The sequence below is a fragment of the Cornus florida genome, unplaced genomic scaffold, assembly GCF_030987335.1.
Source record: "Cornus florida cultivar Cherokee Brave unplaced genomic scaffold, ASM3098733v1 CherokeeBrave_3.0.0_Hap2_Chr02, whole genome shotgun sequence".
Lineage (NCBI taxonomy): Eukaryota > Viridiplantae > Streptophyta > Magnoliopsida > Cornales > Cornaceae > Cornus > Cornus florida.
Genome location: NW_026775572.1, coordinates 111,056,683 through 111,083,439, shown reverse-complemented (window position 1 = coordinate 111,083,439; position 26,757 = coordinate 111,056,683). Strand labels below are relative to the sequence as shown.

The following is a 26,757-nucleotide window of genomic DNA, read 5'->3' as shown; positions in this document are numbered from 1 at the left end:
ATCTGTTTATCTAGAAAAACTTGAATTAATGCTTTAGCAAATTTTCTGAGAGAACTTTAATGATTATCAAAGACAGTTCATATTAGGTTCTAAGTAATGTAGGAAACCACTTTGACTATGACAAGGTCACCAGTGAGAAAGGGCCTAGGTAGAGAATTGAGTTGTGGCATAAATAAGTGACTAGAAGAGAGGCAAGTCCTCTAAATTGCCCCAAAAGATCAGGAAAAACAGTCTTTGTTCATTTCTTAATCCTCTCATTGGTGTTAGTTATTGTTTTATTCTACTACTTTCTTATCCCTATTATTGCCCCAAAGGTGCTGCCCCTGTTTACAATATGCTTGAATCTGATTTTTTTATTTTTATTAATTTTTTTTTTTTAATGTAAATTGTCTGTTAGTACACACAATTATGACTTGATCTATTGTTAATTTGCTTTAAAGATAGTTCTTATATATGAAAATTGGAAATCATTGATCTTTATCTAGAAACACTTGAATCAAAGCTTTTCATGAGAAAATACTGAAGGAACAGACAATATGATTTCGATTTACTTTCTATGTTCATATACCAAAACTTCATAGAGTTGGTAAACAGAAAATAAGCTACTATCTAGTGAAGCCCACTTAATGTTTGTCCTCAATTTTTGATTTATTTTATATTATTTTTTTGTTCTTAGTTAGAAGCAATAGCAATTCATTCAACCTCACTGACCACTGTTCTACACCTTCTTTGATTTATCTGTCATAAACACTCACTTTTATTGTTTTGCTCCTCTTGCCACTTGAAATGCTTAGAAATAAATTTAGGATGTTTTTAGAGCTAATGCATCATAGTACTTGGCTTGAGTGGATCCAAATGTGATCGAGCCAACTTGAACAGCAAAATTTTGGCTCAACTTCTCCCAAGGGGCTGGTGGTGCCTATGTTTCACACAGTCAATAAATTGAGTTGAGTAGCTTCAGAAATTTGGGCACACATGCATGCACGAATAATGCCACAAACGCAGCTTTCTTGTGCATAAACAGAGAGAGAGAGAGAGAGAGAGAGAGAGGACCATCTTGAGAGCTGGCGGCAGCCAGAAAAGCTAGAAATTTGAGGCTGCTTAGGAGGAGCGTTTGACTTCATGCTTGTGCTGCCTTGAACTTCATATATCTTAGGCCAGAAGAAAGCAAGTTGGGAGTTCTTTTGCATAGTGGAAAGAGGACTTGATTGAAAAGATGTGAGATGATCTTTTAGCTTAGTGATCTGCTACACATTTTTCTTGCTTGAGCTTTTCATGCGCTTAGATCTGGTGAATTCTCATGTTGTGAATAACAGAAAAGTCTATAATTGAACAGATTTAAACAAAATATGGTGTGTAAATATCTCATAATCTATGATGATGAGATTTGATTTCAAATTTCCATATTATATTGCATTTTGATCCTTTGTCTGTACACAGATTAATCCCAAAATGAAAAGAGTTGCTACCAGTTATTGATATATGGTATTAAATTTAGTAAAGATCATTCAATTGAGACACTCATGAACTTGTGCATTGTAGAAGAGTCTGTGTGTGGTGATGTGAAAATTCAAATTGAGATGGTTCTAATGTTCTCAAAGATGTTGAAATTGTGATATTCTCATCATTATTTGAAGAAGATAAAAGAAAAGAATAATAATGATGCACTAAAACTGAAAAATATTGAGGTGATCATCTTCAATGAAATGTTGTAAAATTAGTGGATGCAGCTACTCTGACAAAGTAGAATTTGAACAAAACTGGTTTTTCATCCATTTATGATGAAATCCGATTTTGACTTTCCATGTTATAGGAAATTTAAATTTGTACAAGATTAATCACAGATTGACAAGACTTTACCACATAATAACCAAATTTGTATCACAACAGATATTGCCAGTAATCTTTCAAAATGAATGAAATATTTAATTTAGCATGAAAATATCAATTAAGTAAAACTAATTTTTGTTTCCTAAGAATAGAAGATGGAATCAATAATAACACCACTAGAATCCAAACAAGGCTCATTCCCTAATGATGCTCCAATTTATACTCATAACAAATAATATATATGGCAGCAGCTTTTGCATTGATTCAAAAATACCATACAACAATCATTGCCGTCCTAGAGTTGCAGTATTTGCTATTCCCTTTCAATTACCTATTGATAATCAACCAGTGTATGTACTGTACCAACTTGAGATTTTGACAGTGCATGGTTATTCATTTCCTGCCTTTCCTGGACTTGCTGTTTCCCTTCCCCTTGTTCCTGTCAGCATCGCAAGGATTGCCATTGCTTTGTGCTTCAGAGAACCTGTAGCCTCCGAAGCCTTCATATTGTCTTCATTACAGTTGCTAGTTCCCTCATCCTCAGCCTTGTTGTCATATGAAGCTTCAGATACGATGCTCGTCTCTGGTGCCTCGCTCACAGCATTTATGTCTTCATCAGCAAGTAGCTGATTCAAGAAACTCTCCAGCAACTGTCGCCTTAACTGCAACTTATTCAAAAGTTCTAAAACTTTTGAATTGTGATTTTTTAGGTCTTGGTCACTGAAAAACAAATTAAACAACAAATCAGATTTCAGCATATCATAAAATAGATTAGGAAGCTTCAGCAACTCATCAATGAATTGAGAATGACCAATGGAACATCCTACCTAATATACATCAAATTAGGGCAAATACCTAATGTTAATTTAAAAGGAAAACATACAGGGGGGATTCGAGTATGTATGTCTATGCAAATGCAAGGCTCTAACAATTATTCAAGCTAAATATTAAAACAAACCTCATATCCAAAGCAGAAGAAAGCTGCCTCAGTTCATCAAGCATGCTATTTACTTCACCAAAGACAACTCCATTTTCATCACAAGGTTCTCTCTTAGATCGGCTCATTGCAGCAGTGAAGATGTCGATATTTTTCTCTACCTCCACCTGAATATATACAGAAAAAATTCAAAACACTAAAGTTATGATACTAATCTATCCGCATACTTGACAATGGCATCATACATTACGACATAATGTGACAGCCAAATTGGTGTTACCTTCATCTTTGGGAACATACATTTCATCAATACTCCCTTTCTTTTATCATCCACAGACTTTAGAACATCAGAAATTTCCCAAAAAAGCCCCCAATCCGTTTGCAGGTTGCATTCGTTTCCATTCTCAGTGTTTGTGCTCCGATCTTCCGCGGAAGTGAAATCACGAGATTGTACAGTAAAACTCTTCCCCTGATTATCACAGTTCACACAGGATTTTTTGCCCCTTGAATTAGTTGGATTCTCTTCAACAGCAACCTTTTTACCTTGGGGAGCTTCGGTATTACAGGGAAACAACACTCCCATGATATCCTCTTTGCATTGCATACCTCTCATGTCCACGTAAATGGCATCAGGGGAAGGTAACTGTGGACAATCATGTCCCAAGTTCACTATCACAAGAGGGTCCTCTATCTTTTTAAATGCTTCTGCAAGCAGACACTTATTTATTTCTATGTATTTACGTTTTCTCATTCTCATAAGGACAGTAAAGAATTCCCTTGGTAGCATTGAAGTAATATCATTCCTCCCCAGCAAAACAGAAAGCAATTCAAGATACTTCCCAGAATTCGCACAAAGCAAACACAATGAAACAACAAGTCTCAGCACCAGCAGTGGATAGTAGTAATCAAAATTAATGTTCGAATTTTTAATCCAATCGGCCGTTTCCTCCTTATTACAAAGAAATTGCTGGAGTATGTGGGCCACAAAGTCACATATGCCGCCCAGAGAGAATTGCATATCAGTTACTGAATTGGCACTGGGGTTAGCATTTTGCTGCTGATAAAAAAGCCACTCAATAAATGAAGACTTTGTTGTGAGAAAGTATCCCCGCAAGCAAGATACTGAGATCAGAAGGCGCTCAACAAGATACAAGAAACAATTAGGTGATATATAGTCAATTTCTTTCCTCCAATTAGCATTAAAAGTATCTTCCATAGCTTTATGGAATTGGCGAACCAAAGAAACCTTGCTTAGACCCTCATCAGAACTGCTGTAAGGTGACCCCAGTGAAGAATCAGCATCTTTGTTCCCTCGGAGATTCTCAATGAATATCCTCCATGATGAATTCCCGTCAAACCTTTTCACAATCTCCTCACATAGTTCATCAGCTGGCTTTTTAGATCCAAGCCACACCATTACCACCCTCCCTATTTGTCCATATGTCAGTTCCTCGAGGATCCCACTAACTTTTGTTTCAGTGGGTAGGCTCCCACGAGCAGCTTCTTCAAGCAACTTCCGTGAAAGCTCAGTTCCCCTCAGAGATATCATATTTTCTGCCAATGATTTTCTCCAGTCCAAAGGAAACACTTTTTGGAAGTACTCAGTAGATATTTCAAGAAAAGTCTGCAATGTCCTAGTATCATGGTACTTGAGACCAAGAAACTTGGACTCTAGGAGAAACTTTGTAACCTCAAATATATGAATGAGACACATGCTTTGACAAAACACAGACAAGTTCCTGGTTGAGAAATTATAGAGGGCTTCAAGAGTTTCCAACACCTTCTTGCCAACAGCAAGTAATTCTGCATGCCAATGAGTCTGAGCGGCTGAGACAAACTGGCGAACATCAACTGATACCAACTTTCCACTACTTCGGAGAAATCTGTCATCAAGTTTTCTCACCCAATCGGCATCAGAGTTTATCAAAACATAAGTGAGATTCAGATTATTGAACTGCCTTCGCACACCAAAATAATTCAAACAGAACTCACCATAACCTTGATATTTACTAATATTTTGGGTTTCAAGACACCCAAGATACTCAAAGATATTTACAACGTATTCTTTCCACAGATTCCAAAAGTAAACAAGAGTTTCAACAGAAATCTGGTTCTGTGAAATTCTTTCTTCTGAATGCTTTATCAGATCCACTATCAATTCATCTTCCCACACATACTTCAAGGTATTGAAATGAAAATGAGAATCCAGAATTTTTCGAACGGACAAAATTTCACCCCTGAGGCTTTTCCGTCGTTGCGAGGCATTGAAATACTGATTCAACTCAAACAACTCATTCTGTTCATTCGATAAAATGTTAACCTCAGTACAAACAGATTCATAGAAGACATAGGATTCTGAGAAAGCATATGATTCTTTCTTTGCTAACAATTTGGCATTTGCTAAGAGTTCTTTCTTTTGTGCAAACTGCTTCAATGGCCAACCCTTGCTTCCAGAAATCCATAATGAGTTGGAAAACACATACCAGAGCATAAGCAATGATGCATCACCGAAATGTCCAGCCTTCCCTAGCAGATCAGCCTCCAGGAGAAGATCTCCTCTCAGCTTTGCAATACCTGCAGCCTCCAAAAAGTTTCCTGATTCTTCTTCCAACAAAAAGAGTTCATCGAGGCAATTTGAAGACTTCAAGAAATTGCGCTTCAAATCCATTGAATGAAAACCTCTAACAAATTTCATCATGGACCTGTTATCTTTAAGCTCATAATAGGTAAGTGCACAACTCTCCAGAAACTCTTGTGCAATTTTTTCTACTCTTGTGACCATGTCACCATGCATAGGAATATGTTGTTTCCAGTATTGGATGTATTGCAGACCCATGTCCAATAATTTTCCTTTGGTGCAAACTGATAAGCAATCGGAATAATATTTGCCCTTAGCATACACTTCAGCTGCACGCAAATAGCATCCTGCTAGAGAAAAACATTCACCAGCTTTCTTCAGCTCGGAATCCCCACATTTTTCCAAATAAATTCTACCTGCAGCAAAAGAGTAACAACCCAAAAATGGATTAAAAATTCTGCTTGAATACCAGAGACTTGAAGATTATAAAAAAGAAAACCCATCAGAATGGGATGAAGAGAAAAAACGAAAACAGTATGGATGCTTTTAATTAAAGAGATTCAATTTGAGATTTAAGTTCTAGCCTTAAAAAAAAAAAAAGAAAAAAAGAAAAAGAAAAGAGATATTATTAGAGAGAACTCATCTAGCTGCTATCATACTGCCCAGGAATTTGTCAATTGAACGCAATAACTTTTAGGGATGTCATACAATACATAATCCCACAACATATATACTTAGCCAAGTAAATGCATCCTCTTAGATCAAACAAAAATTATAAAATAGATAGAGTCGCATAAAAATTTGGAGAATCATTTTCTAGGAAAAAACCAACGGCTAAAAAACATTTCCTTCTAATAATCTTCTCCCTGTGCATCATCACTTCACATAATTTCTAAATGAAACACAAGACTAAGGAATGCATTTGTGGCATGATTTTTATATTGTATATTAAACTAGATCTCTATTACGATTCCCCTCCCGAAAAATATGTCACATCCTCCACCTGTAAGATATTTTCTTATATTTGTGGCCCACGTGATTTGGACATGTGATTTACTTCTATTATTTGGTGGTTAAATAAAATAGATATTAGATTAATATTATATTATTTAGTCAACTTATAAATTACCTTTTTGGTAATTAATTATTGGAGGAGTGTTTTCCTATTTATTCCTTACTTTGATGGAAAGTGGAATTGAGGTTACTAATTAGAAAACTGATCCTCTCTCTGTCTTTATATAAAAGTGCATATATCCCATTAGTTATGTACGCTAATGTAATAACACATATAATGTTTATGTGTGCAAAAGGTTAAGAGAGAGAAATCAGTTTCCACACTTTGACTCGCAATTTATCACGTTGTTCGTTCCGCAGAAAGGATTTCGACGTTTACCTTAATATCTACGATATTTGCAATTAAAGATCGAGGTATTTATATGTAACTATTTATTTATGCATTATAGGTATGTGAGAATAATGAAGTTCAAAGATTTGGGATTCATGTTTATTTGTGATTAATGATTTGCACGAATAATTAAAGCTTACATGTGGTATGAGAGCTTACGGTTTATGAACTCATTATTTTTCATTAATGTTGCATAAGTTTAAATTAAAATTAAATAATTTAATTTATTAGATTCGGCGTCTATATATACATATACAGTAGCGTTCTCATGGAACTGTTTGTGCGTGATATGTTTTGATCAATTTGTTGGCATCAAATAATTAATCAAATTTGTGTGCCTCGATTTTTAAACTTAAATGAATTACTGAAAGTTGAATAATGATACATAATTTACATGATAGTTTCCATATACGTAAAACAGATGCATAAATATGCGTCTTGATTCATGATCAGTGTGGGTGCATGATGGATTAGTATGATGGATCGGTGAATTTATTTTGGTTTACATGCATCAATTTTCGAGCCTGTGTTTTGATTTCCATAAATTGATTTCTTAGCCTCGTTGAATTGCCTGATAGTTGAATTATATATATGCGTATAATTCTTGATTTTCGTGCATGATCTAATATAAGTTAATGACATAGTCACATTTAGTACTTGACACGAAATTATAGAATAATCATATATGTCAAGTTAATGGTTATGTAAGTTTAAGTTTGTGATTTGCATGATTAAATAATTTTATAGATTGATTTCTTTAATTAGAAATCTGAATTTTTGGAATAATATGTGAGTCTAGATATTTGATCTTATTAGACATGCAAATAAATTATTATTTTGTACCCATACTTACATACATGATGAATAATCAATTTAGGATTGATTCAATTATGATCTTAGAGTCCAGAAATAAAATGATATATTTTATTATGCATATAAAATTAAAAAAAAAATGATATTTTCTTTAAAATTTCGGACTATTAAGTTTTTGGGATTGAAGTTGCTTAAACTTAGATCGATCAGTATAAGTATGTGTGTATAATGTTTAATGGGTAAATTAATGATAAATTAGTAACTAGCTAATTTAATATTCATGTTATGTGAGGGTTAGTAGCTACCAAAGTGGCCTAACCATAATGATTGATGAATATTAATTTTAATAGTAAATATAATTAATGATAAATTAGTCACTACATAATTTAATATTCATATTATGTAAAGGTTGGTAACAGTCAAAGTGGCCTAACCATACTAGTTGATGAATATTAATTTTAGTAGTAGACATAATTGCAATATTTCATGAATCATTGATGCTTATGATATATATATATATATATATATATATATATATTTTCCTAGATGGTACTCACACACACATGTCTCTTCTAAGACTTGATCCCCTAACCTCCCTTTGGGAAGTAAGAGGCCGATACCGCTAGGCCACTGGCCCGTTGGTAATACTTATGATTTTTTGTGATATTCATGAATATTGAGTTTATTTAATTATGAGAAATAATTTCCCAAAGGGAATTGATTTTCAAGTGGTTAAATAAAAATTAAGAGGTTGTATGTATTTTTTTAATTAGGTAAATATAGGATATCTAAAGGTAACTTATTTGTTTAATTAAATAATGATTCACCAATGAAAGTATACATATAAATACATATAAGCATCATTATTAGTATTTTATAGTTGCCACCCAAAGGGGTACGATAGTTATACATTGTATTTATATTTTTAAGTTATACATACGTGTTGTTAACTCAAAGCATTATTGTTGTGAACATTTTATCTTGTTATGTTTATTTTATTACATTCTTTAATTCGCAGGCTACATCTATTCTGATTCTCAATAGGACTAACTTTTCATAATGGAATGAGTAAGTTAAGTTCAAAATTTAGGTGTGCTAAATCTTGATTTAGCATTTTAAATTGAGAAACCTACTGTTATTACTGATAAAGATAGTGAGGAAGAAAAGATACTCCACAAAGCTTGGGAGTGATCGAGCAGATTAAGCATTATGGTTATGCGAATAATTGTTCCCCATAGTGATAGTGGTGAGGAATATAATGTTTTCATATTGTAGATTAAGCATTAGGATTATGCAAATAATTGTTCTCCATAGTGATAGTGGTAAGGAATATATGACTAGAAGAATGTTTTCGTATTGTAAATAAATATCTAAAACGAAAATTATTAATTTATATCACTACTATACATTTTTGTTGATACTCTTACCATGTATGGGTATGTTCTTAAGATGACTAATGTTGCTACAAAATTGAGAACCTTATGGATGATTATGGATGAGAATTTTCTTATTCAATTTATTCTCAATTTTTTGTCTACTCCGTATGAGTCATTTCAAATTAACACTATTAAGACAAGTGGAAAGTGAAAGAATTGACCATTATGTTAATTTAGGAGGAAATAAGGCTTGAGCAGCATGTAATCATTATGTTCATCTCATGACTCAAGAAGCTCGAAAGAAATTTGGGAATAAGCCTGAAAGGGCATTAAGTGAGGAAACCCCAAAATTAAAAGATTTAGGTCAATCTACTAAAAGAAAGGAATGTAATAATGTAAAAGTGTCATTTATTTATTGAACACTTTTAGAAAGATTACATGAAACATAAAGAATGATTCGAAAAGAAAGATAAATCTTTTAACTTTTGTATATTTTGAATCACTTATTGATATTCATTATAATACATGATAGGTTGACTTAAGTATTAATGTTTATGTTTCTAATAGATGCAAAGATTTCTTATGGCCTAAACCACAAATTCAAATGAGAATTTCTTATTTATGAGAATTGGGAAAAAGTTTTGTTGAAACCATTTTGAAACCATTGAGACATTTTGTTTAGTCTTAGACAATGGATTTTATTTAAATTGTTTTAAACTCTTTATATTTTTTCAATTTCTCTTAGTTTGATTTTATTTCAAAACTTTATGTTAATGATTTTTCCTTTAAGTTTGATAATGATGTTTATTCAAGAAATTCCAATTTGTGAGTTATGGAATTATTGTTGATGATTTCTGTAAATTCAAACTTGATAGTTTATTTATTAAAACCCTTTTGACCTTGCATCATAATGTTAGAATTAAGCGTAACTCAATTAATGAAAATTCATTTATCTTGTGGCATAAAAGACTGGATAATATTCAGTGAAAGGTTAGGAAAATTAGTAAAGTATGTGATTCTTCTCTATCTAAACTTTACTGATTTTGGTGTGTGTAGATTATATTAAGGGTAAACAAACCAAACATATAAAGAAATAAGCCACAAGAAGTACAGAGTTTTTTGAAATTATTCATACAGACATTTGTAGACCTTATGATATTCCATCTTTTGGTGGAGAAAAGTATTTTATCACCTTTATAGTTGATTTTTTCACGTTATAGATATATTAATTTGTTGCATAAAAAATCTCAAGCAGTGGGTATTCTTGAAGTATACATAAATGAGGTTGAAGAACAACTAGATAGAAAAATAAAAATTATAAGGTCATATAGAGGTGGTGAATATTATGTAAAGTATGATGAAACGGGTTTATACTCTTAACTGTTTGCTAAACTCCTTGAAATGCATGGTATTTGTGCTCAATACACTATGCCAAGCATGCCACAACAGAAGCGTGTAGCTGAAAGGCGTACTCGTACTTTTATGGATATGGTTAGGAGTATGTTAAGTAATTTCTCGTTACCCATAATGTTGTGGATGTTAGGTAATCTAAAGGGTACAAGTTTTACTATTCTAAACATAGTACGATAATTATTGAAACCGGTAATGTCAGATTCATTGAGAATGGTGAAATCAGTGGGAGTGATAAATATAAGAATGTGATCATTCCAAAAGTTAAGGTACAAATCTCTTTACCTATAACTTCTAAAGAAATAATTATTCCTTCAGTTGTTGAGTCGTATAACGAAGAATAATTAAATAATCAACAACTCCATGATGAGATTGTCATCAATGAATAGATTGTAAAAGAACCACAAGGAATAACATTAAGACGATCTCAAAAAGGAGATCTGCTATTTCGGATCACTATGTGGTATATCTGCAAGAATTTGATTTTGATTGATTTTCTGAATAGGAGTTTAGAAAGAGGAAGTCTATATGGAACATCCTGAAGGCTTTACATTAGAGAGTAAAGAATACATGGTCTGTAAATTTAAGATGTCAATATATGAACTTAAACAAGCTTCCTGACAATGGTATATTAAGTTCAATGATACCATTATTTCTTTTGGTTTTAAGTAAAATACTGTTGATCAGTGTATATACTATAAGATTAGTGGGAGTAAGTTTATATTTCTGATTCTATACATATTGATGATATTTTGTTTAGTAGTAGTGATCTTAGTTTATTATATGAAACTAGAAGGTATCTCTAAGAACTCTGAAATGAAATATATGGATGAGGTATCTTACGTGATAGGAATAGATCACGTGAACTTTTAGGATTGTCTCAGAAATCATATATTGAAAGAGTTCTAGAAAGATTTGGTATGTAACATTGTTCAACCAATATTGCTCCATACATAAAAATGGATAAATTCAGCCTAATGCAATCCCAAAGAATGAGTTAGCTTGAAGGTAAAGAAACGAAAAATATTCCTTATGCATATATTGTGGAGTTTGATGTATCTACAAGTTGGTAGGGGATAAAAGATTATATGGTCACACTTAGGAAGACATTTTTATGAATATGTGGATAATTATTAATTCATAATTGATAATTTGTTCCTTTTGGCTAGAGGAACAATATTATGAAAAAGTGTAAAGTAATTTATTATTATTTTGTCTGTTATGAATTTTTAATTTGTAACATGCTTTGAGGCTACAATTTATGGTTGCAGAATTTATTTCAGCACTTAGAGTTATGGGTACCATTTTCAGATTGCTGAAAATTTATGCTGTAATTGTTGATCTTCTTGTATGAAAAATGATAGGTATTCTAAAGTTGAAATACTTTATCATTAAAGAAGATGTTTAAAAACAACGAATGTCTATTAAATATATAAGCACACAACTTATGATTGCAATCCATTAACGAATGGACTACCACCCGAGACATTTATGAAACATGTTGGAAGAATGGGTCTTGCATGTAGTTAATGATGATTATTTTTTAATTGTGGATTGCTTAATAGTGCTTATATATATTTGACATTTTGCGCTGATTAAATGTGTTTATGATATTTCCTATTAATTAATGTACATGTACGTATTGCTTTAATAAATGGTAATAGAAATAGTCTTGGAAAAGACATTATTGTTAGATCATTATTGATACTTCTCATTTATAGACTATGTTGAATAGGTTACTAGTGTTGTGGTACATGGAAGGGACTCTGTCATTTAGGGACATATAACCACTATGACTCGCATTGTTAGTTTATTTACCATGGTATTTATGATAACCAACTTAATGAGTCAATCTGATTTATGGTGCACACTACTGACTATTTTACTAAACCACTACAGAAGTTATCATATGGCCCAAGTGGGAGACTGTAAAATATTTTCTTATATTTGTGGCCCACATGATTTGAACACGTGATTTACTTCTATTATTTGATGGTTAAATAAAATAGATATCAGATTAATATTATATTATTTGGTCAACTTATAAATTACCTTTTTGGTAATTAATTATTGGAGAAGTGTTTTCCTATTTATTTCTTACTTTAATGGAAAGTGGAATTGAGGTAACTAAAAGGAAAACTGATCCTCTCTCTGTCTTTATATAAAAGTGCATATATCCCATTAATTATGTACGCTAATGAAATAACACGTATAATGTTTATGTGTGCAAAAGGTCAAGAGAGAGAAATCAGTTTCCACACTTTAACTTGCAGTTTATCACGTTGTTCGTTTCGCAGAAAGGATCTCGACGTTTGCCTTGATATCTACGATATTTACAATTAAAGATCGAGGTATTTATATCTAACTATTTATTTATGCATTATAGGTATGTGAGAATAATGAAGTTCTAAGATTTGGGATTCATGTTTATTTGTGATTAATGATTTGCACGAATAATTGAAGTTTACACCACCCACCACAAAACTCCAATTTGTGATGCCACTGAAGCTTTCAGAATTCAGACAGATTTAAGTAAAACTAGAATTCATTTTCCAATGGAAATAAGAAGCTAGATATATCAAGAGCAACAATAATAATAATCTAATGTCCTAAACAATATTCTCAAATTAATATCACTTTTTAAAAATAAGGAAAAAAACTAATACCTGCTCTTTCATACTCCCCCAAATCACAAAAACATTCTGCTGCAGACTTGGCCCTGCCAATAGAATCAAATATTTCAGCAGCATCCCTAAGGACAGTAGAAGCCATTTCAGGATTTGAACGATGCAAACGGTCAGCTGCTGCTTTAAGGCCAGTAGCCTTAGACCTTTTCTCCCACATTGCGTCTCCAGCTCTTTCAAAGCAAATTGTTGCCATCTGATAGTTCTTTTCCCAAAAGAGCTGCAAAAACACAAAGAGATCATATGTATGAGCAAAATCATTAAGTGAAACACAAGAAAACAAAGGTCGTCAAAATTAAATGAACAAAAATAGTGTCACCACCAACAACAAAGAGAAATATTGACTTTTAACAATGACTATAAGAAAATAGCAGCAGTAACAATATAGAGAAAGATAAAGCGGACCTTTATACCCCGTGACTTCCACTCCTCTTGGCTGCTTGCAACTTGCATTGCCTGTGCGATTGAATCATCAAGCTGCTTCACTTGGACCAGGCACAATTTCTTCCAATAATCAAACATAGGGTTGAATAGTTCGTTGATGTTCTCACAAATCCATAACCTTTGCCTTGTGCGGGTGATGGCTACATATAGTTGCTTCAGTTCAGAACGCAAGACACTGTGTTTTGTCTCACTAAATTTTGGAAATGATTTGGGAGAATTAGCATCAAGCATATCTTGTTCCTTCATATATTCATATATTACTCTCCACTGATTTGTCAGGGGGGATGACCCAAAAAAGTTGTACAACAATACATCCTACAGATAATATTACATGAGGAGTCAATGAAGAGAAGATAATATTAAATAGAGATATACAAAGAGTCTCCAACAAAACTTCAAATAAAACCATAGCCCCAACAGATAGCAATTTGATTGAATAGTCTGAAAGCGACTGTCATTTTTTATTTCACTTTTTCTATTAATACATTCCTCGATTTAAAAAATATAGCAGCAGCATAATTATCCTTTCTGTTCAACATGTGGAAACTAAGACAAGTTGGGATCTACTACTACATATAATTTTGCTTCTCTCAAACACATTACAGGTGGCTCTTTCAATTAAAAATAAAGTAACAGTGATCATTTAAAGAAACAAAATATAACTAAATAAATAACTTAAAGTTAAGGTTCACCTGAAACTCTAGGCCCTTGCACTCCACTATAGTCAAAACAAGAGCTTGCTTTCCCACAGAGTCAGAAATTTCCTTCCTAGCATGATCATCACGTACTAATATGACCTGTTCAGCACCAAATCCTACAAAGTTGCCACCACCATTTCCACAGTTTCCAAAAATAGTAACAATTGCACTTTCATCATTCCCAGACTCAAGTAAAATTGGTGCTTCACCATATATAATACTGGTCTCAGGTTTCAGAACATCAATAGATTGAGGAAAGAAACGGTAAAGAAGCTCAATTACGCTTTGTGCTAATTTGAGTACACCAGCATGGGTACGAAAGTTCTGAGTCAGATTGAAAATTTGTGATATTTGTCCCTTCTCTTTTTTTCCATCAGATCCATTACTTCTTGATTTTGAAATGAACTCATCGTAGAACAAATGTCGAATTTCTTGGAATCTAAAATCAATCCCCCTTGCAATAGTTTGTGCTGTATCACCCGAAAAAACAAAGCCCTCATCAACATTTCTGCAAACATTTTTGAAAAGAGCAATTTGTCTCATGGTAAGATCTTGCACTTCATCAATATAAACAAAATCCATGTCATCACCCTCAAACCTTTCCTTTTGTAGTCAACGATGAAGATCAATTACTAAATCATCTATATCGAATTCGCCTTTTTCCATCTTCATTTTTTCATAATCTTGAAAAATATCATAGATTCCCTCTCTCTTCTGCTTGCTCAAAGTGGACACCCGACCCTCAGAGAGTGAAACATAGTTCTCTCTACTAAGTTTTCCATCAAGGGTTCCCCCTGCTTGCAGGCCACCTTTTATATTGGAAATTATTTCAGTAAACACTACAGCAGGATCAAGATTCTTTATTAGCTTGGTATTGAAATGGGGCCAGTAAACTGAACAGAACCTGTCATAGTTAACTTCCTTCACCCTTGTAAAAGTTTGCAATGCAACTGATCTTGAAGCTCCAGTTTTGTGATGAGAAAAGTCCCTTACATCACTGAATCTTTCAAAGTAAGAATTACCCAATGTTCCATCAAGCATCATTAAGAACTTATGAAACGTTATGACAAGAGGATATTTGTTAGGAGGAATTTCAACAAAAGAATCTGGGATATCTTTAAATTCTTCCATATCATCCATATCAATTGAACTGGTTTCTGCTGGAAAATTCCTACCATGGGTGAAGCTGTACATATAACAAGGATAATAGTCAGTAAAAAAATCCTGCCACTAACATTTATTTATATTTGCATATAAAAGTATATTCAAATTTTACAAAACAATTCTCTACAAGTCTGTGCAACCCAACAACCCAATGATTGAGTTTTGTGTGGGCCCAAGCCCACTAAAGCAGAGGATTTTTTTATTTATTTTTACTTTGGCTTGCAGGTCGTGGACCCTATTTAGTACCCTCTTGTAAACCGGAATATAAGGGTGCTTAGGGTTTGGAGTGAAATCAGTGACAATATAGAAAATCGTAGAGAGAGTGAGTGAGTGAGAGTGAAAGTGAGAGTGAGAGATAGGGTTTGGGGGCTGAAACTTGAAATCTCCTTTTTTCGCATAGTGAAATCTTTTGCCGAATCTCTACTGTGGACGTAGACACAACTTGTGTCGAACCACATAAATCTTTGTATCTTGTGTGGCATTTTTTTTTGTCGTGTTTCGTGATTGTTTGTTGGTTCGTGGTTGTTTGTAGTAACGTTAAGTTTTAGGGGTCATTGGGGAGAAATATTAGTATTGATTAGCGGTATAGAAGATGAAGGAATAAGAGGATAGGTGGCAGCTAAGTTATTTGAGGAGTGAGAAGGCATGATGAGCAGAAGCTTTAAAAAGAACTCAACGGAGTATCAGAGGTTCTCTTATACCATAAAGAAATATATACAAATGGTGAAATTTTCCACACTTCGTCTATCATAAAGAGATGGATTAGATGACCAGCACTGGTGGAGAGAATATTTGCTTAACATATTTGATTAGTCATTCATGAATAAAGTTGTAAATACAGCTCTAGATAAATAATTGACTAAGTAAAGGACAGCATTGTAAGTGGGCAACAAAACCATTAGTTGAATGATCATTAACAGCTGTCTCTAACATTTCCCAAGGAAACCAAAAAACAAACTTCTCCAGTACCTAGCTCATCAAAACTGAAAAACAAAATGTACTCAGTATAAGATAAATCTCAAAGATCTATTCAAAACTTCGGTATTGAAGCTGGAGAATTTCGCTTTGAATAATTACCAACAGTGTGAATTTTCCTACATTACACTCTGTCCAGTCTTCTCTGTTTCTGTGTAGGGTATAGTTCCCTATTCTATTTACAGGTATCTTTATGAAACTTTAGGGAATACAATTTTATCCACTAAGCCAACTACAATATTTACTTTCTTGTGACCATTTGATGTCACATTGGTTAGTGGATAATGCTGAGCTGGTTAATTAAGGTTTTCGGTTACACACCAGCGTAGAAAAATTTTGACCAACACTTCCATCTTAATAAACATGTTCCATCATCTTGAACAGCTCTTCCATCTTGACCGTACTAATATGACCTGTTCAGCACCAAATCCTACAATGTTGCCACCACCATTTCCATTTTGGGATGTCAGGGGTTCGATTGGCTGTCCTAGGGTGAAGGCAATGATAAATGAAAAGAGTCTAAAGGTGCCCCCATTAGGGCGATGTCAGACGGACAGGGGTTCAACAGGTTGCCTTGGGTAAAGGCAATAGTGGGTGGACAAGGTCCGAAAAATCCCCACAATCCCACTAAATGCAATCAGTTGAGATAGCAAGATTACAGAAATATAATATAATCTAAGCTCCATCCTCATTCTACACCACTTTTTCTTTATATAATGAGAAAGCAATATTACAGAAATACCCTTAACCACAAAATGATATTACAATAAAGCCCAAACTCTAACACAATCTATTGTTTCGTCCATCTAACAGATATGATTTATTGTGTATATGTCCAGACAAGCATATAACATCTTATCATTGAAACTTAACAAAACCAAATATGTTGGAACGGCCACTTTAATTGACTAATCATTAGTTAACAAAATAAATGGACCACCATTTAGCAGAATAGAACATACGAAAAAAAAAAAAAAAGTGAATTCATGTGGCCTGACACTACTTAAATGGGATAAAAGCAAAGATGATGATGATCTAACAAAATAGAATACATTCAAACAACTCCAAACTTGACAATTTTACGCACCTTTTCAGCCGTGAAACATGTTGTTTGACAGCATAACACAATTTTGGACTAACTGTAACAAATAGCTGCCGCAGGACAGTTCCCTTAGTCTCTCCAATGCACTCATTAAACTCGTTTATATGGCGCGAACCCTTAGTGGTACTGCTCTCACCTACATAAAATCCATCTGTAGCCATACGGTGTTGTTGCTCCTTTCGAAATAATTTCATGGTCAAAACAGTAGTTTTTCCGGTGCCCGACCGTCCAACTATAAAGATGCTTTTACTAAAGAGAATAATTTCCATCTCCTGATCTGTTACTTCAAAGGGGAGATCCAGTTCCCCACCATCGAAGCCAGAAAGCAGGTGTCTCACAACTCCAGATGATAATGAGTAGAATTTCATCAGCAACAAGCTTTCACTAACCTTTGACTTCTCAACATAACTTCTACCATCAACTGCTGCAACACTTAATTCACTCCCAAATTCATTGTTGCAAATATTCTTAAACTGGACAACATCATAAGAGGTACCCCAACTCTTTGGAATTTCCAAGTCCCTAACATGAAGAAAATGAAATTTAAAATAAAGTGAAAAACTCTTTCAAATTCAAATATATAATAAAGAATTTTTATATTTTCAACAATCAAAATAAGGCAGCAATTTTTAAGCTCTGTTTTGTTCAAAGATTTAGCTAAGGAAAGGAAAACAATAGGAAAAAGAAAAAAGTAAACAAATTTTCTCAATTTTTTTTTTTCTTTTTCTAATGATTAGATGAGATTGAAATTTAAAATTCATTAATTTGATCAAGAATTGAGTGAAGGGACAGGGAAATTAATCATAGAATTACAATATTTTCCTCAGATTTCATTTTGAATCTATTCGTTTTGGTGAATGAACATGAAAAGAATTGATCTGTTCTGCAAAAACTTCCGTTTTCCATCACCAAATTCATGAACCAAATAGAACCTTAGCGTTTAGCAACAAGAGGTCATATCCAATAGCATGCGAAAGAACAGACATACCCCTCAAGACTTTTCTCCTTGCAGCAATTGATAAAATCATCTGTGTACATTGCAAAAATGCTATCAAGACGTTTCACCAATTGCGAGATCCCCTCTAAAGGCAATATGTCCCAAACCTTCAAAACTTGGATGTACCTAGATTTCTTCACTATGTCAATCGTGCATACAGCATAGAGCCCTTCAACCTTGAATTGTTTAACGATCTGTGAAGAGCTTTCACAAACAGAGTCCACATTCCTTTTCTTAGGTCGCCAACCACTAGATAGCTTAAGTAAAAGGTTCAACACAGACTTCTTTGTACCGTCAGACGTCAATTTTCCAAATGACTTTCTAAATTGATCACTGAAAAGAACCTGCAAGATCAAGTGGGCAAGAAACTATAAGAATAAAGCCAAAGACCAATAATCCAAAAGACAGATAAACATAGAATTATTTTAGAAATTTGAAAAAACTGAATGACAATAAATATTTGGCAACCAGAAGATATATACCTGCCACCTTGCACTTTTGAAAAGTACACTGTCCTCATTAAGCAAATCATCAAGTTGATCAAGTTCTTTCTTCACATTTAATATGGTTTTGGCCATATCCCTGTCTTCATCGGCATTGAAGAAACATTGACGATACTTAGCATCTTGGACTAATTCTGTCCAAACTGATCGACTTTTGGATAGGGTTTTCTCATTTCCAAGAACCCAAAGACAGTGCCTGGAAAGATGTGGAAAGGTCATGTCTAATTATGAAGATTAGAAGGAAATCACAGTAGAAATTTGTTTGACTTTGTACCGAGCTCTTGTCAAAGCAACGTTAGTTCTTTGACGGCTGGCTAAGAACCCGATGGATCCTTCTTTATTAGTTCTTACAGTAGACATTATTACAATATCGTCCTCTCCACCCTGAAACCCATCAATAGACTTCACCGTCACCATGAAACCATCAAGGTTCTCATACTTCCGTCCAAGTTTTTCTTGAATGGCCACAACTTGAGCAGCGTAGGGAGACACCACACCAATGCTAAGCTTCTTTTCAGAGCCATTCCAAGCTGTATATGAATATAATATGTGAATCAAAAGGAAAAACCAAACTAATGGCATACGTTAACAACTAAAAGTTTAACACAGCCCCAATAATATTCTTTGTAGTGCTTACTTACCTGAATAACTTAAACCTAGCAGAGATACGAAAGGAGATGATGACTGAGGAAGTTTTCCATCAAATTTGTTGAGCAAATAGTGTGATAACTTTCTCTATAAAGTAACCATATGTCATTATTTTTTGTATTTTAATTCTATCTAATCCTGCTTACAATTTTATTTTCTTCTTTGACGCTATCACGTTATCAGAAAGAAGGTGGAGAAGAACATTCATAAAAAAGGTTGGTCATATCAAGGACTCTCTGTATCTCTCTCCAATGGTTAATAACTTAATGGAGCCTTAATCAGCCTCCTTTATTATAAAATATAATATTATTCTTGAAAAATCTCGTTAACTTGTCCCTCAGTGCCCATATCGTCCAAACATATTTAAAGAGATCAACTTAGACTTTTACTATGCAATGCAATCAAATTGCTGCAACCTCAAAAAAATTGATTTACTATAAAAATAATAATTAAAATGAAAAAATAGTTTTCTGCGGATGATGATGTAAAAGTGAGATAGAAACATGAAACCATTTCGTAAAACACATAGTATGCCAAGTAACAAGGTTGGTATTGTACTACAGACATTTTTAGTTCACACTTGATATACCTTTGTACAGATTCTGCACTATCTTCAAAATAATAGCTACCTCAACCATATTTCTCCGGCTATGTCCAACATCATCCAGTTCTTCTTTTCCGCCAATAACATTTATGAAAGAGTAAGGACCAAACATTGGCCCTGGAAGATAGTGTCTCTCATAACTTTTACTGCTAACATTTGGTGCATCCAAGATCGATTTGTGATAAAATTTTAAATTAGGGAAGAAACTAATTTTCGGATGCATTCTATATTGTATATTAAGCAGATGCTTAGAATGTCTGGATGAACTCAATCTTTCGAATAAGCTTCTTCCAAAACCAGCATGACCAGAAACCTATTAATACATATATTCAATGTGTCAAAGATGGCATTATAAATTCAATATAGAAAAAAAGGTAAAACTTTGTGAGAGAACCATGCAAAAAATCTAGTTACCTCTCGAATTTATAATTCAACAGTGTTAGAATTGACTTACTTCACTCATGACCATTGCTGGTAATTGGCGCTCATCACCAATGAGAATAGCATGCCTCATACCCGGAAGTTGAAGGGGTATGGTTGATTCACACTCCTTCAACTGGGCAGCTTCATCAATAACAAGCAAGGTCAGTGGTTCCATTTTCACCCAATGAAGCTTATATGAACTGGAAGTAGTGCAGAAAATTAAGGAAGCTCTTTGAAAACAAAATTCCATTATTGAATCTCTGATCGTAACACTTGGAAGATTAAGTTCCTCAAGAGAAAGCTGAAGAGTTCTCAAAACAGAAAGACACTTGCTTTGTTTCATGCTCAGCAGCAGTAATGATGGATCCACAAGAGACTCAGAAGTGTCTTCAACAGTTTCCTGACGTGAAAGAATCTCCTCCAATTCTTCAGAATCCACATTTTCTTGAAACAACTTTTCCAACGAATCAAGTAAATTAAAAACAGATACAATGTTTTGAAAATTATGTTCTGGAATGTAATGCTTTGGTAAATGGGTACAGATTATAAATAAACAACTCCTGAGTGGTGATGCAGTAGATTTGAATCGGTCTCTTGCAAACTCAAGAAATGATTTTAATTCCACCTCTGTAGGTTCACCTTCTTTGCAGAGTTCTTTTGCCTTGATCAATTCATTTTCCACAAAAATATGGTATTGAGAAACACAGTTTTCAAGAAAATCTATCATGGAATCTAAACAGTGCTTCCAACCTTCTTCGCAGATTCCTAAGCACTCTTCAAGCCTTTTAACACGATAATCCAGATAGATATCCTTAATGTCTGATCCCCCAATTTTCAGCCGGTCCTCATTCCCAAGTAATAAAATATCCCCCAATGGACAAAACAAATAATCCCCTCTAGATTCAGCTTCAAATGATTCTTTAACCATCTTTAGCACCCGAGAGGCTACTTCCTTTATTGCTACACTTGTTGGGGCACAAGTAAGGATCCTGTGGCAGTTCAGACTTAAGAGGCTAAACAGCATCACACTGACAGTCATAGTTTTCCCTGTTCCAGGTGGGCCCCATATAAGTTTCACATAAGTCTTGTGGTTACATTCCATTTTATGGAGAGAAGCCAAGATTGCCTCGGTTTGGGGTTCATTCAGCTTGGACAAAAGTCTCATACTGAATCTTTCAGCTAATTGGCTATTATTATGTCCAGAACAACGATCACAAGTTTCCTCAACCTGTTTGCCAAAATCAAAATATCAACCAAGAAACCCATAATGTTAAGTACATATCAAATGACATTAATTCCACTATGCTCTCAGTTAATGGAAAAGAGTGAAATATATGGTGCATGATGTTTAACAAAATTTAGATACACGAGATAGAACATATGAGAACTAAAAGACAAAAAGAGAATATGAAACTTAAATATACATTTATATAAAAGGAAGATTTAAGTGTGCATAGAAAAGGACACATAAGGAAATGAAGTTACAATGATTCTCAAAGTATATTTATATGAAAAGAAAACACATTCTTGCCATAGTACATTACCAATACATCGCATCAAACATGTGTCCCAAGTAGTCACCAGTAAGTTTTTCCCTTAAGATTTTATTTACTTTCTACTTCCTTCTTCCAACTCTTTAAAAGAAGCTATATTGTTACAAAAATGATATTACCATCCTCATGTTCATGCATTAAGTATCCCATAATCCATATTTACTTTTAATTATTCACTTCCACCATGTATTTAATTGAATATTCCAGTGTTTATGCAACATTAATGTCATGCAATCCAATCTAGTCATATTTCTTACCATGGAATCAGTGCACAGGATTTTCTTGATAATCTTCATATTTGTCAACTTGTGCAACATATTCCATATTCTTTTGCTTGTTGTTATATTTCTCAAGAAAACCACGAACATGGACTTCTGCATCCCATCTTTGACTTCAATGTCTTTTGATGCTTTGATTCTAAATTGAGTAATTGTGCTATCATCTTCATTCTCATTCTCCGTGATATATGTGACTGACGCAAAAGTCCAGGTCCTTCCCGAACGTTGTAAATCAGAAATAGTCTCAGGTTTCACATCTGAGATGACAAAAATATCTCCAGGCAACGTTCTGTAAGGCTCTTTAGCACGATCATTAAATGTGTTTCTCCAGTAATCAACCTTGACATCGTATAGTAATTCTCCATAGATCTTACACTCTTTAAAAACAGCAAAAGGTGCTGTGTCTAGAATTTCCATACTGGAAGCCAGTTCTGCTCGTGTTTCTTCCAGTAAAGGAAAAACATATGAACCAAGATAATGCTCCACAGACTGAAATGATACAGGAATCTCCTTCACCTAGACAGATGCAAAGAAATTTAAATTCCAGTGGTAGTGTCAAAAATAGTTCTCAGCAGTATGAAGAATTCAATTGTACCACATTATTATTAGAAAACTCAATAAGGAAAGATAATCCAACCAAAAGGAAAGATACATAATGCATATGGAAGTCTTTCAAATGGCATCCTAACCAATAAAGTAGGTGCTTTGAGTTAACGATATACTTCTGAAATAATCGAGGAGCAAGATATGTAATCAATAAGTACAAGCAAGCTCCCTCATAGTACTTCAAGGAAGCACAAGCCACAGCAGCAAAATCATCAGTTCTTCCAGTATTTGCGGTAAGAAAGATAAGGTAGATCTTGATATCAAACAAATGGCTCTAAGCTTATAACATTGTCAAGTAGTAACTTGAAGGTGAATCAGTGCAGCAAAGATGGAAAACATTCTTGAATTTTTTTTTACCTTCCTAAAAGAATTAAAAAAAAAATGGAAACAATTTTTTTCCCCCCCCTAATATAGGGTGGGCCTTGGCGCAATGGTAAGGTTGCTCCATTGTGACGTGGAGAGCATGGGTTCAAGTAAAGAAACAGCCTCTCCATGTGGAGGGGTAAAGCTGTGTACATCTGACACTCCCCAAACCCCGCAATGGCGGGAGCCTCGTGCACTGGGCTAGCCCTTTTTTCCGCCTAAAAGCCAACTGCTGAGCAAGATGGAAACTTTTACGGACTCGTGGAAATTTCAACAACCACAAGGCACTTCAGAAAAGAGTTTATTAGAAAAGAAAAGAAGAAAAAATTACAAACTAGATCCAACTTCTATAAGGTTTTAATAATCTATGGTAAACTCTTATAAAGTAGTCTACATATGTATAAGCTTCCGAATGTTCTCAATCTACCTAATGTTCCAAATGAAGTTAGAAGCCTGGAGAAATGCAGTGGAGTCAAAGGTTTCTAAAATTAGTGGAACTAAATCAGAATATAATTTTAGTAATGGTATGGAAAATGAATACATTTGTGATCAAAATTCAAGACCAAAACATTACCGAAGATAATGATTTTCAACAATTATAATTTCATTATAGTAATGTTTAATGCTGTTTTTTTTATAAGAATATACTTAATTATTACTCAAATTAAATGGGATGTGGCTAAGGAAAACGATTTCCATCTATCTCGTAGATAGAGAACTCATCTCTGCTATTAAAATTTGAGTTTTTTCTTTTTTGCCCTTCTTTCATCAACCCATGTGAAGGATCAGGGTGTGTAATCTCGATTCATGTGATGGAAACATATCCTCTAACCATACCCATGTTGTGTCAACACGGGTATACAAGTGATACAGGAGAGTCCATATAACAAAGGGTACAGATAAATTAATAGAGTCAAAGTAGTTCTCTTTCATGTTGGAAAAAAGGGGAACAATATGAGTCCTACATTTCAGGAAACAAATCATGGGATTTTAGTTTGCTAAGTCTAAATGAGCATTAAAATATGAAATAATTTTCACTAAGTTGATAGCAAAAAGTATCATGAAAATCACTAATCAAATGATCATCACATGCGAGTTTACCATCTACAATTGAAATCAGACATTTGAAAAGAAAACATTTCCCATACTAACAACTGAACATCATCTGAAAATTTGAAACCACAACATAGTCACTATTTAATAAAAAAAAATATTAAATAGTCACTATTAATTTTTGCATAGCGAAAACATACATTTTCACTATGATTTGTCAGTATAAAAATGATACATATGGTTCGATGAATTGATTTAAGACAACACATAAATCCCATGAACAAGTTTTTATTAATCGCATCAATTCATGAACAACAAGTGAGCATCATAAATATTTGGTATAAAATTATGATTAAAGTCCTTTAATACCATTGGTAAGCATCAATCAACAATATATTAAATTGCACATATATCAACAATTTAATCAAAAAGCTGCAAAAAAATGTCACAAAGATTCTAAGGAATCAGAAAAAATTAAGAGTGATAAAACATGAAGAGAAAGTAGACCTGATTTTTGTACAGATCCTCATTGAAAATGTCTTCAAGTGACCAGGAAAACACCAAATCAGTTAACTCTACTTCGGGCCCTTTTCTCTTATTAGACAAAGAAACCCTCTCCATCATTATTTTTCTTACTCAGTATGCTTATCTGAAATGATCACAATAACAAAACCCCCATTTTATTTTCCACCCTTTAAACCTTCCATTCCATCAAAAAGATGTCTAGACAGAGGAAGTGCAGCTACAGATTTTAAGAGACAGAAATGGGTTTCTTGGTTATGAAGGAGGGAAGTGAAAAAGGAGAGGGTAAAGAATGTATATAGGAATCTCCAGTACAATTCATCATCATAGTCTTTTCCCATATTTGTGTGTATATATATGTATGTGTGCATATATACGTAAAGTCCAATAGAGAAAGCAAACCCGAAAATCAGGCGAGGAATCAGAAAGCTTAGGAATAAGGAATTCTTTTTATGAAAGCTAAATTCTTTTTCATTAGACCCAAAAAGATAACGATGATCGATCATCTTTTTATCTTCCGTACTGCCACTACTACTACTTTACTTGACTCAAGGTCTTCCCTCTTTCTCTCTCGCTCTCTCTCTTTATCTTATTCTTTTTCTCAAATGTTTTTGGTACTGAATCAGTATATTATGGAAAATGGTGATTTTTTGTTGTTTCATGTTCCATTAACTGAAGACCAAAAGAATTGTATTTGGTAAATTAATACTAATAAATAGCTCGTCGTTGCCTATACACACGTGTTGTACTCTAGAGTCTAGACGTAGTGTAAGAGGATGGACAGCACAACCCACGTGTCGGAGAAATTATTAGGAAATTTTGTACCAATGGTTTGGTCTCCAACTGTTTTATATATATGTTTGTGTGTGTAAATATGTATTTATACAAAAGTTTGAACTGTTTATTTTGGCTGCAGCCATTATTAATGTATCATCCAATAACAACCGTATTATACCCAAAAGCTCACATAACTTTTATAAATTAAATTAATATATGATTAATTTTTTAATAAAATAAGAAAAGGGAAGGAAAAAGAAAATATGTTGATTTGATTGTTTAAAAGAATAGTATAAAAAAACACAACAATTTTATTAGGGGTGGTCACCGATCGAATTAGACATCAATCCTAATCCAATCCGCTCCCAACAAATTAAACAAGTTTAGTCTGTCACCAATCCGTTATCCCACGGATCGGATTGGATCGAATCCGTATAATAACGGATTGGGTTTTATATAAATTATTTATTATTATTTTTATAATTAATATAATTTATTATTTATTTATATTTTAACCATAACCTAATAGATAAAATTATAATTTATTAATATTAATTCATATATTTAAATTATCATTAAGTAATATATTCTTTGAAAATATATATATAAATTTCACGGATCGGATTTGATTTTTAACAACCCAATCTGTGATTCGATCCATGAGCTACGGATTAGATTTTTATGAATTCGTCACCGATCCGTGGATGTAGCAATCCAATCCGATCTGCATGGATCGGACAGGATCGAATCGGATTCTCGAATTAACAATTTATTTGCCTACCTCACATTGGTAATATGACAGTGTATCTTAATATACTATTAGAAATAAATAAATAAATAAATAAACACATACCTAATTAGTCTAGGACCTATGGTTCCGGAACTACCTAATAATTTTTTAGATGATCTTGCCCCATTGACACTTAATGGTCCATTTCAATACAGAATTTTCGATTAAGAAAATGTGGAGTCATATAATACACTCTTGTGGGGGTTATTTTTTTAATTAGTGAA

The 26,757-nt window shown here is 33.6% G+C and overlaps 1 pseudogene; it reads right to left on the bottom strand.

Moving 5' to 3' along the window:
* Positions 1-1,893: 1,893 nt before the first annotated feature.
* On the bottom strand, positions 1,894-25,356 carry LOC132295552 (uncharacterized; annotated as a pseudogene).
* Positions 25,357-26,757: the final 1,401 nt, after the last annotated feature.